At 41.2% G+C, this 17,413-nt stretch overlaps 2 long non-coding RNA genes and 1 pseudogene across 4 annotated transcripts; 2 read left to right on the top strand and 1 right to left on the bottom strand.

The window, feature by feature from the left end:
• The first annotated feature begins 911 nt into the window (after positions 1-911).
• LOC127961874 (uncharacterized) lies at positions 912-2,081 on the top strand. Of its 3 annotated transcripts, none has more exons than XR_008154507.1 (3): positions 912-1,029; positions 1,557-1,706; positions 1,783-2,081. It is a non-coding gene; the product is annotated as an uncharacterized LOC127961874 (long non-coding RNA). The 3 variants fall into 3 exon arrangements; XR_008154506.1 differs by lacking the exon at positions 912-1,029 and adding an exon at positions 1,289-1,367 and having other exon boundaries at positions 1,594-1,706; XR_008154508.1 differs by lacking the exon at positions 912-1,029 and adding an exon at positions 1,438-1,518 and having other exon boundaries at positions 1,594-1,706.
• Positions 2,082-14,514: 12,433 nt separating this feature from the next.
• Positions 14,515-15,511, top strand: LOC127961890 (C-X-C chemokine receptor type 4-like; annotated as a pseudogene).
• Positions 15,512-15,995: 484 nt separating this feature from the next.
• On the bottom strand, positions 15,996-17,407 carry LOC127961869 (uncharacterized). Its single transcript, XR_008154502.1, has 2 exons — positions 17,067-17,407; positions 15,996-16,949 (listed from the first exon to the last, which is right to left on the bottom strand). It is a non-coding gene; the product is annotated as an uncharacterized LOC127961869 (long non-coding RNA).
• Between the last annotated feature and the right edge of the window lie 6 nt (positions 17,408-17,413).

The raw sequence follows: 17,413 nt of genomic DNA on the forward strand, positions 1-17,413 counted from the left end.
TCAAACGTCATAGATGGGTCTCTACGAAATTGAACACGTAGACTCTGACGAACTGGGCCCTCTCGCAGCCCCAACAGGAACTGGTCTCGTAAGAGAGTCTCCCCCTCTCCCAAGCCATGGTCCCGCTTACCTCGCAGCCTGATGAACTGCTCCCGCAACCTTAGTGTGAAGGCCCTTAAGGATTGTTGCTGCCCTTGCTTGCAATTGAAAAACTGGGCCCGAAGGACAGCTACTGGGGTTGCATCCCCATATATTCCTGTGAGGAAGTCCAACACATCTTGTGCAGTAGCTCGGACTGTCTCTGGGGCAGCCTGGACTTCCCGTTGGGCCTCCCCCTCTAGGGAATTTATCACAAACTGCAGTTTCTGGGGGGCGCTCAATCCTTGAATCCCAGCCAGATATTCGACCTGGGCTTTCCATTCCGACAGCCGTATCTCAGATCCCGGCCCTCCATACTTCGGTGCCCAGGGGGCTCCCAAGAAAATGGGCATGACTCGGGGTGGGGCCTCAGGCACTGCCTCGTCCGCCATTGGGGAGCCGCGGTCGCTCAACTCGAGGTGGAACCCTGCCGACTACGCCAAAATCTGTCACAGGCCGGAGCGGACCACCAATTCAACGGGTCTCGCTCCTCCCTCTAACTTCCACCTCGAGGAGGTCCCACAACACCCCAATGAATGGACGGACAACCAAGATTAAAATGTAACAATTTTATTTGTTTAAAAGTTTGGGGAAAGGGGTAAGGAAACTTTAAAACTAATGATGACTCGAACTATTCTTTATCCACAAATACGGATTCCAGTCTCAAGAACACTCCTCTTCAGCCCTTCCTCGACAACACTCCACTTCAGCCCTTAATTTCCCGCCGACTCCACTCCAGGTAAGTTTAAAGCAAGAGCTAGGCAGTTACCGTGCAGGGGTTCTAGCTCTCAGGTAAATACAGAGTTCAATACACAGGTGAGTATTCACAGGGCTAAGCTGTTAGCGTGCAGGGGTTCTAGCTCTCAAGTAAGTACAGTGTTCCATACACAGGTAAGTATTCAAAGGACTGGGCTGTTAGCGTGCAGGGGTTCTAGCTCTCAAGTAAGTACAGTGTTCAATACACAGGTGGGTATTCACAGGGCTGGGCTTGTTAATGTGAAGAGGTTCTTGCTCTTAGGTAAGTACAGCGTTCAATACACAGGTAAGTATTCACAGGGCTGGGCTGTTGGCGTGCAGAGGTTCTAGCTCTCAGGTATGTACAGCGTTCAATACACAGGTAAGTATTCACAGGGCTGGGCTGTTAGCGTACAGGGGTTCTAGCTCTCAGGTAAATACAGTGTTCGATACACAGGTGGGTATTCACAGGGCTGGGCTGTTAGCGTGCAGGGGTTCTAGCTCTCAGGTAAGTACAGTGTTCGATACACAGGTAAGTATTCGCAGGGCTGAGCTGTTAGCGTGCAGGGGTTCTAGCTCTCAATGTAAGTACAGTGTTCCATACACAGGTGGGTATTCACAGGGCTGGGCTGTTAGCGTGCAGGGGTTCTAGCTCTCAAGTAAGTACAGTGTTCAATACACAGGTGAGTATTCACAGGGCTGGGCTGTTAATGTGCAGAGGTTCTAGCTCTCAGGTAAATACAGTGTTCGATACACAGGTGGGTATTCACAGGGCTGGGCTGTTAGCGTGCAGGGGTTCTAGCTCTCAGGTAAGTACAGTGTTCGATACACAGGTAAGTATTCACTGGGCTGAGCTGTTAGCGTGCAGGGGTTCTAGCTCTCAATATAAGTACAGTGTTCCATACACAGGTAAGTATTCACAGGGCTGAGCTGTTAGCGTGCAGGGGTTCTAGCTCTCAATGTAAGTACAGTGTTCCATACACAGGTGGGTATTCACAGGGCTGAGCTGTTAGCGTGCAGGGGTTCTAGCTCTCAAGTAAGTACAGTGTTCAATACACAGGTGAGTATTCACGGGGCTGGGCTGTTAATACGCTACTCACCACTGAAGATATTCAGAGGTCTGTATTCCAAGCAGATACGGGTTTAGTCGATGACTGACGGCTGGTGGGCCTTACAGATGAAACTGCAAACAATACTGGGCTTCCCGCCCAGCTTGACAAGGGAGCGCACGGGGGAGGATCGGCTGTTGTCCTTCGCTTCCCTCGTCAAATAAACAGCACAGACGACACGCACAAGGCCGGTGGTTGCCGACAGGGCCAAGGACACAACGTCACATGGATAAAAAAAGGATAAGGCTTTGATTTAAAAGCTTACAGGGATTGCTGCGTGGGCAACGACATCCAACCTCCTCCAGAGGCGCCTCCAACACGTCCGAGCTCCAGCTTACTTAAGGTAAAGACTGTGGTTGCCACCAATACACTACTCCTCTCCGTCAGGCCTCTTCCTACGACCAGGGACACAACCACGGACAAACACCACACACCACAAAGGCACTACAATTCTTCTCGTGTGTACACTTCAATATAGCAGCACTCACCACACTCCACACACTCAGTGAAAGAAGATCGGTGGTGTATTCCCGTTTCGGGCTCAGAGTCCTGACAGGGCGGGTCAGATGGACAAAGGCAGGAGGGCAGACCACAGCAGGCAGATATATCGTACACCGGAGTCTCTCCGTCTTTCCCAGCGATCTCCAACGCAAGGCACTACTATCAACACTGAGTAAACACACAAGCACTGAGGATTATCAGATCAACACAAGAGGGGGGGGGGATTTTCCACTGCTACGGAGAGATATGCAGTCGGAATCCTTTCTTAAAGGTGGTTAATCTCCCTCCACATCCGTCATTCACTCTCCACAATATACAAGAAATGTTCGTAAAGTCTTCACCCACCAGTGCACAGTGTTGTCCTCTCCCAACACGAATTCAATGATCTCCTTCACTCAGGGGCCTTCCAAACGTAGGATCGCTCCTTCAACTCAATCCACAATAAGAGGTAAACACAACATACAAAAGATCGATCACTTAACTTCCTCCGCACTTCCAATATCCATTTTCCTTGGATTCTCCGTTGCAGCCCGTAAATCGCAACATCCACGCCACACCAGCCACTTCCGTATCCCGTGGAACAACAGCAGAACAAAAAACCTACTCCTGTTCATAAACCAGCCCCTTTTATATCACTGCATCCTTCCCGATCCTCCAATCGGTATCCAACACGTCCTCTTCCCACACCTGACATGTATTTTGGATAATTTCCCCACCTTGGGCCAACCGGAACAGAACTTATGTTTCACTTAAATTGGTCCGGGCGGAAATATTTCCCACACTACAGTTCCGCCCGGATTAGTCACCCAGTGACATCAAGGCTGCCCATTTATACCATTCATTATTTTGGGCTGTATCCCATAATGCATCAATTTGACTAACGTCTTCATCACCTTGAACATCATAATCAATGTCTCTACGATTTTTGATTATCGTTGGTTCTGTTGGGTTGATCACATTATCACTTTTGTTCAAAGGTTGTAAAGTCAATTGAAGGGAAGTCAGGTTGCTTTCTATTGGTTGAGTTTGAGTCTGCATTATGAGATTCATTAGGCATAGAATGGTCTTCAGACATGTTGTCAGACTTATTCTCTGTCCTCTCCAGTTTGTCTGACAGGAGGAAAGAGCTCTCGTCAGTTTGCACTTCATCATGTGTCTCTGATTCTTCCTCATTGCTCTCTCCTGTATTGTCTGGTTGTCTGCTTTCCTTTCTTTCTGCCTTTCCTGTGGGAACTCTAGTACAGTGGTTTAGATGATACCAGGTTGTGCTTCCCTCCACTTGGACTGCTGTTGGAGTAGCTCTCACCACTGTGTAGGGTCCTTCTCTCCTGGGCTCATTCCATTTTCTCCGGAATACCCTCAGATAAACTTGGTCCCCTGGAACAACTGGACAGACCGTCTCCGATTCCTCACTGGGCTCTTTTCTTTTTTCCTGTAAATAGATAGCTTTATGTATGGCAGTTAGTTTCTTCATATAAGAGCGAAGTTCCATTTGTAATTGTTCTAGAGGAGGTCCTTTATAGGGACCTCTACAATATGGCACAGGCATGGGTCGACCCGTAAGCATTTCATGCGGTGTTAAGTGCGTGCTCCTGTTAGTTTGCATGCGATAGCTCATTAGTGCGAGCGGTAATGCATCAATCCAATTAAGTTTAGTACTTTCACATATTTTGTTTATTTTAGCCTTGATAACTCCATTAACCCTCTCCACTATCCCTTGTGACTGAGGTCTATAAACGCATCCTAGTCTCTGTTTTATTCTTAATTGTTGCAACACTTGTTTCACAGTTTTTTGTATGAATGCCAACCCATTATCTGAACTTATTTCTGATGGAATTCCAAATCTAGGAATTACCTCTCTTGTTAGGAATTTAATTACAGTTCCTGCTCCTAGATCCGCGGATGGTACTGCTTCCACCCATCTGCTAAACCTGTCTATGATAACAAGCATGTATCTTTTGCCTTGTACACGCTTTATCATATCCACATAATCACATACAAGATGTTTAAAGGGGCCTTCAGGTGTTGGAATATGGCCTATTGGTGTCACCATGCCTTTTCTTTGTATTTAGCACATACTTCACATGTGGACAAAAATTCATCCACCATTGCATATAAATAAGGAGACCAATATCCTTGCTGTTTAATTTTTCTTACTACTTCTCCCCTTGCACAATGGTCAAAACCATGTGCATCTGTAATAAGAATATTCAACAGTGAAGTAGGTGCAACAATGTGTCCTTCATGTGTACGCCAAATTTCCTGTGAGTCTTTTTTAGCTCCCCTTTGTTGCCACATTGATTGTTCATAGGGGCCTGCTTGTTGTTGTATTCGAATAATGTCATCCAATTGAGGATGAGGCTCGATAAGTACAACAGGTGCTAATACTGCTACTTGACACCCTGAAGCTTTTTTAGCTTCTAGATCTGCTGCATTATTTCCTTTGATGACATAGTCATTTCCCTTCTTGTGTGCTTGACATTTGATTATTGCTAGTCGTTTTGGTAGCATCATAGCAGAAATCAATTGCCCTATTTGTTCACTATGTTGAATGGGAGTCCCATCACTCTTTTTGAAACCTCTTTGTTTCCACACTGCTCCGAATAGATGACATACACCATGAGCATACGCTGAATCTGTAAAAATGTTAGCAGTTTGTCCTTTTGCTAACTGACATGCAGTTGTGAGAGCTTTTAATTCTGCTAATTGAGCAGAGCAGGGCTGTACACAATGTTGTGATATCACAGATTCAAATTCTTTTTTGTTTTTCTTAACTACTGAATATCCTGTATGATTTCCTTCGTGATCCCTAAAGCTAGAACCATCTACAAAGTAAGTTACTTCTGCTTCAGTAATAGGTGTTGATTCTAGATCTGGTCGTAATCTAGTAAATGCCAAGGACTCATTCACACACTCATGAGGTACTCCTTCAAAAGCCAAAGGAATTAATTCAGCTGGATTAACTGTATGGCATCTTTTAATAGTAACATCTGGATATGTGAGTAATGAGGAATAGGCTAGAATTCGAGCTTGTGTCAGAACAAATTTCCCTTGTTCTATTAATTCCACAACTTTGTGATGGGTATATATTGTTACTGGATACCCCACAGTTATTGTGGATGCTTTTTCATAAGCATAATACACTGCAGCTAAACCCTGTTGGTAACATGGTGGGTATCCCTGGGCTACATTGTCTAATTTTGTGCTATAGTATGCTATAGGCTGTTTTTTCCTCCCACTACAGGTCTCTTGCATTAATACAGCTGATGCATAACCATCAACTCTATTTGCCACGTATAGATGAAACATTTTATCATATTCTGCCATTCCCAGGGCAGGGGCCTGTTGTAATTCTTTTTTTATTGCTTCAAATGCTAGTAAGGCATCTGTGTTCCATTTTAATGGATTTCTTAAATGTTGTAATCCTGCTTGTTTCATAATTTCTCTCAAAGGCCCTGTCTTAACTGCATAGTCTTCTATCCAATCGGCACTAAAGCCTGTCATTCCTAGAAACGTCATCATTTGTCCTACTGTCTGAGGTAACGGTGTTTTACTTATACCTTCTAACTGAGCTGGTGCTATAGCTCGTGTACCAAATGCAATTAATCTTCCCAAGTATTCCACTTGAGGCTGGCAATACTGCAATTTGTTTTTAGACACCTTGTGTCCTCCTTCTGCTAATTTTGTCAACACCTTAATTGAGTCTTTGTGACATTGTTCTAGTGAGGTAGAACAGATAATCAAATCATCCATGTATTGTAATAGTGTACCGTCTATTACAAGGTCTTCTAAATCATCCTTCAAAATCTTGTTGAATATATGTGGTGAATGTTTATATCCCTGAGGAAGCCTGGTATATGTATATTGCTTATTTGCAAGTGTAAATGCAAATAAATATTTACTCTCTTCTGCAAGCGGTACACTAAAGTAGGCAGAGCAAAGATCAATTACAGTAAAGTATTTGGCATCAGGAGGGACATTTGTCAGTAAAGTGTGCGGGTTTGGTACCTCAGCTGGCATATCTTCCGTTATTTCATTTATTGTTCGTAAATCATGAACAAGTCGCCATCTATTTTTGTCTGATTTGATTATAGGCATAATTGGAGTGTTACAGTAACTAGTAGTTTCTATCAATACCCCTGCCTTCACTAAGCCTTCAATTGTCTCCTTTATTCCTGCTTCCGCATCTGCCCGTAAGGGATATTGTGCTTTTCTAGGCAGACGTGCATTTGGCTTTAGTTGAACTCTTACTGGATTTGCTGATTTTATTAATCCAATATCTGTGTCATGTTGAGACCATAGCTCAGTTGGTACCTGACACTCCATTTCCTTAAATAATTCAGTCTCATTTGTGTTTATTAAATCAGATGCTGTAGTCATCTGTGTCATTTTATTTTGGCTGATAACTACTTCCTGTGGAATTCCCAGCAAACTGGTTGCACACAGAATTTTGATGTAATTTTTGTCAGCTGAATGAAAAATCAATGGGTTTTCTGTTGATTCCCATTTGCTTTGTTCTGCCCTTTTCATCATTGGTCCTAAATCTTTTGCTTTCCAATTTCTTCCTACATATACTGCAATATGCGGGACAGAGTTATTTACATTGAACCATTTTTTGACAAACTCACTTTCTGGTATGTTTAAAGCTGCTCCCTCCTTACCTATGATGATGTACTGGGAGACTATTTCAATCTGCTGTCCTTTTGTTTCTTTTTGCCATTTCTGTTCTATATCTTCATCCCTTTCTTGATCATACATCATTGTGCAATGAAATTCAGACTTTGATAGCTGTGCTTCAGGTATCTGTGCTTCAATAAACTTTCCCCATTTATTGACTGTCTGTCTCACATCTTGTTCTATCTGTCCTATCCAAAAAACATTTGCTTTTGGCTCTGCAACCATCATTTGTTTTTCTGTTCCTATTGAATCAATATATATACCTTCTGGAGAACACCAAATTTGTAGTCCTAATTTACATAATGCATCTCTTCCTAACAAATTAATAGGAGTTTGATTTGATACTAGAATGGGCATTGTTATACTTTGATCTTTTGTTTGTAGACACACTGGAGCTGTTATGGGAATCAATTGCATTTTTCCCGAGAATCCTATTGTCTTTGCAAATTTTCCAGACAAGGGGAGATGTGAAGCATATTTCAAATTAATGCATGTTAAATTTGCCCCCGTATCTACCATAAATGGAAATGGTTCTCCCTCTATTTTAATCTGCATAATAGGCTCTTGATCAGCTTTTGTTGATAAAATTGGAAGCTGACTCTCCCCTTTAGGATTCTCTGGGCACCCCTAATAGCCTGGATTGGGACCTCCCCAAGGGTTTACTGGGCCCTGCACTGGGCCCTGAGTAGGCTGTTGCCAGCTCATCTCCCTTCTACCCTGAGGTTGCTGTGGCCATTGTTGAGTTGGACAGTCAGCTTTGATGTGTCCGGGCTGTCCACAGCCCCAGCACAAGGGGGGAGGCCTGTCTCTGCCTCTGCCTCTGCCTCTGCCTCTTTGCTGTATGGGGTTTTTTCTCCATCCCATTTGTCCTGGCTGTTGAGTATAAACATTTATTATGGGCACAGAGTTCAAGTGTTCATTTGGAGGGACTGCTGTAAGTGGGCTTGACTGAATAGTAGGTTGTGGAGCGATTACTGGAGGCATTAGAGTCATTTGTTCTGCTGTTGCAGTTGTTACTGAAGCTTGAATATTTTTCTTATTTTTCTTTGTGAGTTCTTCAAGCTGTAATTGAGTTAGTTTACGTTGTAACTCTTTCTCTTGACTTTTAAGTTTTAGTTCATTTTTTCTTTGCTGTTCCACTGCATGAGACACATGGTCACAAAACTCTTTGTGTGTTTTAGACGTTAAACCGACCACATCCTCCAGCTTGCTTTTTACCGCTGGCGGCATAGCATCAATCACAGCTTGTCTAAACAATGTTGACATTAATGGGTCTCTTTCGGGATCCCCCTCAGTTTCTTGTTTCCACCTTTTCAGCTCTTTTTGGACATAAGTGGTAGGATTTTCTAAATCTCCAATTCCTTCTCCCTTCAGTGATTTAGGATTCAGTCTGATCGGATACTCCGCACGCAATGCCTGCCATACTGCTGGGCGGAATGCATCAAAAACAATCCCATCCATATTGTGAGAGTTCACTGCTCTGTTTAGAGTCGTGGTAAGAAGAATTTCATCCATCTTTGTCCCTCCAAGAATTTTAGCCAGCAGAGCTTTAACATCTCCCACTGCCAATAGCTTTCCCATTGTTTCCTCTTCAAACACTTTAATGAATTTCCCTGCACCCTCATGAATATCAGGAAGGCGAGTGACAAGCCCCTCGAGGTCCTGCGAAGCCCAGGGGACATACTGTCCCTGCTCACCCTTGATTAAAATTGGGAGCTGTGCGGCCAGTGGTCTAAGTGTCCCTTTATCTCTGCCCTGTTCCCATTTACCGTTCTCAAATAACTCCTCTGCCTGATTCTCATCCTCACTACCATAGAACAACTTACTCTTTCCTCTTTCCAATTTATTTACCTCTCTGATCTTTTTTCCTGATTCTTTAATTTTCTCTTCTATTTCTTCTTCCAAAGCTTGTGCTTGTGCTACAATATCTCTATCTTTCCTCCGTTTTCTTTCTAATCCTTCCTCAAACCAGGTTTTGTCTTCCTGACATGCTTTCATTTTTTCTAACGCTGTACGTGCTTGTCTATAACAGTCGAGTTGCAGACCTTCTGCATTCTCCTGTCTAGTTTGCTTCTGTGTTTTTACAGCTGGTTCCTCTCTATCTTCCGTCTCTAACTGCCCTTCTAACTCTAGTTCTCCTGTTACCTCCATGGTTCCCTTGAGTAATGGGAATTCTTTTCCTAAAGGCAGATAGGGAGGGGGGTCTGCATATATCTTTTCTTTTCTCATGTTATCTTTCTCTGCCTCCTTTAGGACTTTCCTAGCCTGTTTTATACTCTTCAACATATCTTCACTTTCTTTTTTAAACAGCGCAAGTACTTTTTTCTCTTTTTCCCGTTTTGTTTCTCTTTTTTCTTTTTTCATATTGATGCTTTTAGTTTTATAGTTTTTTATCAGAGTTTCCATTTCCTCACACAATGCCACATCAAATGTCCCTTCCTTTGGCCATTTTGTCATCATATTTTTTGTTCTCTTCTGCCATTTCTTCGAGATTTTGTCTATTTGCTCTTTACACAGTGGATTTTTTAATCCAAGGATTTCCACTGGTGTGGCTGCCATATCCTTATTTATATTATTACCACCAACAATCAACTTTTTAGTTTTATATAGTAACTTGGTTACAATCTCTTCCTTTCCTTTCACTGAATTTAACTATTTTTTACCCCTTTCACCCTACTTTCTATTCTTTTTTATGTGTCATACCCTTTTGAATTTAGTTTTTTATTGTCTCATGCGTTTACACTTTTTTAAATTTATATTATTATTTAACTGTCTATTTTATTTACCCTATTTTATTATCACTTTTTAGATAACTATTTCTAACAATAATTCTTTATTTTTATTTTTACTTCTCTTTCCTTTTTTGTCCACCCATGTATTCAAACTTTTAATGTGGGAACTTCCTCCCTTGCTCTCACTCCCACTGTACTGGGCTCAGAAAATGTTCTCCCCTTTCACACCGACATCCAAATTTCAAAACTCTATTATAGATCTCGGTTCAAACTTTATTGATACTATTTCCCTAAGCCCATTCACACTTGCTACACTCTTTATTGAGCCAGAGTGCTTATGCTTGCATACTTTTTCCCTTTATCTAAGGGATAATCATTCATTAATTGTCCTTTTATTGTCAAGGCTCATCATACATTCATCCCTCTCAAGTGGATCTGGGACGAGTCCAATTCTGCCGGTTCACACCTAAGTGAAGGTCCAGGAACGGTGCTCGACCCTTACCCACCCAATACGGAATTTATTTGTTCATACATTCATCATCGTTCATACGGTCATTCGTCCGGACACAGTTTCATCCACACAACAAAACACAGCTCTTTCTAGAGCTCGCTCTACCTAGAGCGTCCTTAAGGGCCCACTTATTCTGTCTGCTTATCCGTTTATCACTGCCCTTTCCTAGGTCACAGCTATCCAATAAACACAGACCATTGCATACAATGTCTTTTTGCCTACACCCTTTTTGTTTTAAATCTAGGTTACCTTACAAGGCTTTCCTTTCAATAAACCAAATATGTGCATGCGGTTATTTCTTCTGGAGTGAAACCCCTTTTTCAATTTGGATATCCTATTTTTTCTAAATTTGGAAGAGTAGATTTTAAGTGTCCTTACCACTCAGAACTGACCTCAACCAACACAAACGAATTTTATAAGCAAAAATGCTTACCTTGTTTTATGGTGGCCACCCGGTTGTGTTGATCATCGGTCAGCTCAAAAGCGGCTGTCCACTCTGCCACTCTTGTCCAGTCCCATCTGGGGTGCCAAATCTGTGGTGTATTTCGCCGGTTCTCAGAAGAATCACACTCAGTCAGGGGTTTCTCACCGAAGAAAAGACTTTATTTTAAACAAAACAAAGTAGAGAGGACGTTGCAAGGAACTCTCCCGTGCGTTATTTGGTTTTTCCTTATATACATCATACATGGGGCGGTCCCACATAGACATGTCTCCTTTTAGACCATCATAAATCACAAGGGGAGGGGAGGCCTTTAAGGTATGTCTGACCATATGCTTATCTCTGTGCATTCCAGGGCATAGGCAACTTGTCTATTAGATTTTAGGCCTGTAAGAGTTTAATAGAATAATAACTTTAAAACAAAAATGGCTAGATTCACATTGATTATATACTTGATTAATTGAAACTTTACTAATAAAAATCTTCCACAGCTACAGCAGTCCAGCTACTGGACTGCGCCATCAGAGACCTAACTGCGTTCCGAGAAAATTTGGAAGATGCCAAACAAACAGCTAAGAGCCTTTCAGAGAAGTGGGGAGTAAGCACTGCATTTGAGAACACTCGGTTGAGAAAAGTGAAAGCGCATTTTGATGAGCTGTGTCAAGATGAACGTTTAGCAGATGCTGAGTCATACTTTCGCGTACACGTGTTTAATGCCTGCCTTGATATTGTCATCTCTCAGTTGACCCAGAGATTCATCGATTTACGATCAACAGTTGACAATTTCAAAGTTTTACTGCCCGAGACCCTTTGCACTGTAACAGATGATGAACTGTTTTTGCAAGCAAACAGGCTGGTGGAGATTTACAGAGATGACATTACTACTGATTTCCCAATGCAATTGTTATCATTCCGTTCATGCTTGAAAGACAGTATTTCACAAATGAAAACAGAGCAACAGCTGACAAAGATGTTGATCGTCGAGAACAGCTGCACCACTGCGAGTTTTGGGGAGGTTTGCACTGCTTTCATGATTTTTCTGACCATCCCAGTGACAGTGGCCTCTGCAGAGCGTTCTTTTTCAAAACTAAAACTGATAAAAAGCTATCTCAGAAGCTCAATGGGACAGAGTCGTCTCTATGGACTTGCCATACTGTCAATTGAGAATGCCCGTGCGCGCAATCTGGACCTTAAGGATATGATCGACAACTTCGCACAGAGGAAAGCCTGGAAAATGTAGCTATAATGTAAGTGAGCATCTTTTTTATGTATTTGGACCTATGCCTATGTGTATATAACAGTGAAAGTAACAGTAACAATGTGTTATTATGGTGCACCGACACCAGCATTTTTTTTTTTTTTTTTTTTTGGTGCGTGTAGCGTCATCACGTGTTGTAGTAGGGGGGCCCGCCTTGATAATCCTGCTTAAGGGCCCAGTGTTGGCTCGTTACACCACTGCCTATTACCTCAATAATCAATCAATTACAGGCCTAAAACAATCATGCCCGAGCAGACGGATATTAGTACATCTCATCACACCGGCTTGCACCTCCCAACTCGCACCGGAGGCTTGCACCTTTTTTTCTCAGATTTTGAAAAATCTTCGCAATCGACTTGTTGACCGCGATCGATGGGTTGATGACTCCAGATATAGATGAGCGACCAACTTTTTATGAGCAAGCATTGATTATGCGTGACACAGTCTCAATTTGTGGGACGCATGAATTGGGCTTCAAACGCTGTGTGCGCACACGCTACGCGGGAAGGGTGGTCACCCTATCTGCATGTTTGTCTTCGGCGTAATAATCAATGCATGTGTGTCTCACGCACAATTTGTGAGAGTTAGCAACCCTGCTTTGTCATCGTTGACACAAAAAACATGTTCATCAGTAATAATGTCCTTAATTTAATTAACACTGTTTTTGAGCAGTTAGGCCATGTGTCCACCAAAGCGTTTTTAGGCAGTTGAAAGCACCAGGCGCTCTGATGAAAATGCCCAGCTGTGAGCGCTTGAGAGCGCTTTTTGTGGGCTGCGTTTTTCAGTTGAGACCACTGATCTATATATGATATCTATATTATAGATCAGTGGTTGAGACTCTTTGGCCCGCCCCTCCTGCACTCTGATTGGTCAGCTGACTAGAAAGTGACAGTGACAGTGATGAGCGCAGCGTTTTATCCAAAGTTGAACATTCTTTATCCAAAGTTGAACATCTCCTAATGCTCAGCGCTCTGCGCGCTCATGGCATTTAAAAACCGTGGTGCTCCCTTTGAGAACAAGTGAAAAAATACGCTAGCTGCGGGGAAAAATGCTTTGGTGGACACACGGCGCTAATGTTACTAGATTTAAAATTATTTGTTTAATTCAGAATGGGTGCAATGCTAGCTTTTTTTTCCTCAGAATTACTTTAGATGGCTAATTTACAACTAACAATCCGATAGTGAGCTAGCATCATTAGATAAAAAAACAACTATTGATAGACCAAGATTATAATAAGCATCCGATTCTAAGATAAACACTTATTCAGTAGCAGTAAATTAGGTGTACCAAACAATCATTAAACAAAGAAATATTATCTTACCGTCATCGTGAGATAAAATAACGAGGAAGGATCATTAATCACACAATGACATCACGCCCACAGTCTGTAAATTCCTTCAGAAAACAGCGTGTGGCGCACTTGAGTATTTTTTCAGACATCTTTAATTTGAAGTAGCTTTTTATGGGAGCGGCAGCACAATACTTTGATTAAAAACAAAAAGATAAGGCTATGTCAAATATTGTTTCTATTTTAGTTTTCATGAAAAACGAGGGGACCCCCCAAGGTCATTTTTTTGGGCCTTATGGGGGTCCCTTGATGCTTATGGGGGGTCCCGGACCCCCCCAGCCCCCCCTCAATTCAAACACTGTTTTTAACTCTCCTATAAGCTCTTACGTCTTTGTCTGCTCTGGTGGTTTTGATGGCATTGGCCAGATCACCGGTGCTCAAATCTCCTTTCACCTCCAAGAAGGAAATTCCTGGTTTCTCTCGGATGTGTACATCTATTTAATGTGCGGAAAAGAAACATCAAAATTGATTATTAATTTCTTCTTCATTTCTTCCATTACCTTGAAGTCAGCCACCGGCTGCATTGGTTGGGCATTGATGAGTAGCTCATATTTTCCGAGGCGACGCTTTAGCAGTTCCTCGTAGGTCAACTCAAAGGTCACTTTACTAAAAGCAGCCACCGTCACTGAGGTTTTAAAGTCCTCTAAAGTCCTTCCAGCAGATCTGAAATTCAAACAGATACTAACATACTACTAATTATACTATAATTTGATATTTTTATGGACCTATATATTTTTAAACATTGCGTACTTGACCAGTCCAGCACTTTGTCCTCGAGATACTGCTTGATTGTATTGCAACCTTGTCATGGCTTTGCATCTGCCATATTTGTAAAGGAATTACAGTGGAAATTTATCTCTGGAACAGCAAATAAATAATGATTTCAGGCAAATGTTGTTTCTCCTGAAGTGGAATAAACCAGTAGCAGTATTTCTGCACTTCAAGTCCTGTAATCATTAACTATTGATGCATTCCAGAGCGTTTTATCAAGACTACTGTACAGTACAATCTCTTCGGGACCTCCCAGGCAAAACTACATGAAGGATAAGGATGTGCATTGTATAACCAGAGGATTGGGGACAAATTTTTGAACAATTTCTAATAGTCTGAGAGACAACTCGAAAGAGAAGTAGAGTAGTACAACTTTTTCCAGATGCTTACAGTATTTGCTGCACAAATGTTGTAGAACTGTTTGTCGAGATGCATGGAAATAATGCTTGGATTTAAGAACCAATTACATTTAGAATCAGATTGTTGTTAATTGTTGGACACTCCATTATGGTTAATGGGACTACTGAGACGAACAGTTCTGGTCATGGACTGAGTGATGCTGAGCGAGTGTTGGTACCCATATTTGACAGCTTCATCCTGGTAACCGGGGTGGTGGGACACATCCTGGTTCTTATTGTCATCTGTCGTGCGATGAGGCGAGGACATGGACAGCCCAGTGGAGGAAGAACAGGAGGACTCCAACAAACAAATGCAAATGGAACAGATGTTCTTCTTCTGTCATTAAGTGTGGCAGATCTTCTCCTCCTTTCGTGTCTTCCATACCACACAGTCGCCATTGCAACCCGTCACTGGCCGTTTGGAAGCTTCATGTGCAAGTCTGTGAGTTTCCTGAGTGCGATGTGCACAGCGGCGAGCGCCTTCACGCTTGCCACTTTGGCTTTTGCGCGGTACATCATTGTGGTCCATCAGTCAAAAGTATATCAATGGCATAGAGAGGTGCGTTTAAAAATAGTTGTGGTGTTCTGTGGATACCAGCGGTCGTCTTGGCATCGCCTCAGTTTGCTTGGAGGACGCTGGACAACCATAAAGCCCTTGTGCTGGATTTTGCATTCTGTTGGCTGCCATCCTATGGCTTGATGTTTGCCCAGATAGCTGAGGGTGATAAAGCGGCTGGTCCTTTGCCTCACTTTGGACCTTTTGCTATCTTTTTACGCTTAATGGCAACCTCTTCTACAGTGGCCAACCCCATTCTTTACATTTTTATGTTAGAGAAATTCAGGGAGGAACTAATGGACCAGGGTCGAAGAGTCTGTAGAAGAAGACCCTCCTAAAGTACAGGTAATAGCCTTATAAAATGTCAAGACGAACCAAACAGCTGGCATTGTACATTGTTTCAATAGTTTGTGTTTGTTAAACCGCAAATTTGTCAAGGGCTTGTTTGACTTGAGTTTTAAGGAAAACATCCACTCTTAAAAATATAAATAAAAAGATGGTTCATTATTAACATCTCTGTTTCAGTGCAGAATCTTCAACACCCAGGAAACCTTTACATTCCACAAAAGATTTAAGGAATGGAAAAACATTTCTTCAGATTATTACCATGTTCTTCATGCTTTAGTAAAAATAGGTATTTTAAAAACTGATCACTGTAAGGTTCTTTAAGAAACCCCAAATTTTTATTCTGTGTGAAACCTTTATTTTAATGATTGTACCTTAATAAATATTAGATGAATTTGCAAATATCTTTTGGTTCAAATATTGTTTGCCTGAGAGGGAAAATTAAATCATAAATTTAAATTAGAAAAACAGATGTAATAAGGCAAGGCAAGGCAAGTTTATTTATAGAGCACATTTCGTACACAATGGTAATTCAAAGGGCTTTACATAAAATAATCATGAAGAAAAATAACTAAAATAAAACAAGCAATTTTTAAACGTTTGAAATTATTTAAAAATGTACTTAATTAAAATGAATTTAAAAACAGTTAGAAACAAAAAATTATTTTACATTTAAAAAAAGAGTAAAAATACAGTGCAATCAGTTCGGATACCCAATTTTAACATGTATTCTTTGATTATATTAAAAAATATATATTTTCAGCATGGAGGCATAATGAAAGAACAACAATTAATTTACAATTACAAATAAACCAGAACATTGCAGCAAGATCAATTTTTAATGAGCCAAAAAGAATGCATGTCACACCTCTGTTTTTCAGTATGCACTGATTACCAATAGCTGCTCACATAAAATTCAAGGCATTAATGTTTGCCTACAAAACCACCTCTAGCTCTGCACCCCTTTACCTAAATGTATTACTTCTGACATATGTGCCCTCTAGAAGCTTGCATTCTACAAGTGAACATCACTTTGTGCTATTCCAAAAAAGCACAAAATCACTTTCATGGACTTAAATGTTCCCTCCTGTTGAAATGAGCTACCCAACTCAATCAGCTTTATGTATTAAGCATTAATCTGGATTAATCAGTGGAAAGTTAATTTTCATAAACAAAAACAAAAAGTCAGCATATCAAGCAAACTATATATTTAAGACAATTGAATGTATGTCTTCCTAGGCCAGGTAGAATTAAACCATTGATGCATTTACTTAACATGAACCATCAAAATCAAAAGGAAACGCTGTTTGTTAACTCTAAAGCTGAGTGACAGTGAAATCAGAAATCTCTGCCTCCATCACAGACTGGAATGGTACCAGCCAGCATTCCTGAACAGGAGTGGAATGGAATCTGTAATCGCTGACAGTCTCCCTAAAATTAACAGACACAAATTAAATATGTCTAAACATACAGGGCAACACAATGTATAAAATTGAGCACAAAACATTTTATGGATGGTTGTATGCATTTATTTACTGAATCACTTACAAATATGTCTTCACCACCTTGTCCTTCATCTTAAGAGTTGGTGTTTGTGATCCTTCAGTCTTCACATATGAAATATCAGACTTTCCTTAAAGATCATCAACAGATATTGTCACTAATGTTGGTTTAACGTTAGTTGGTTAGCTATTTATCCAAAATATCTACTTAATAACAATAAACAGTTGTTGGCTAACCAATGTACAGTACATTACTGAAATGATAAAATCACTTCTATTTTGATTATATTCATATTATGTTTTTGGCACAATGTTCTTTTAAAATGGTGTTCAGGTTAAAGATTAATAAAGGAATTTTCCACCCAAAAAAGAAAATTTGCTGAAAATTTATTT

This window comes from Carassius gibelio, chromosome B7 (assembly GCF_023724105.1).
Source record: "Carassius gibelio isolate Cgi1373 ecotype wild population from Czech Republic chromosome B7, carGib1.2-hapl.c, whole genome shotgun sequence".
In the NCBI taxonomy this organism is placed as follows: domain Eukaryota; kingdom Metazoa; phylum Chordata; class Actinopteri; order Cypriniformes; family Cyprinidae; genus Carassius; species Carassius gibelio.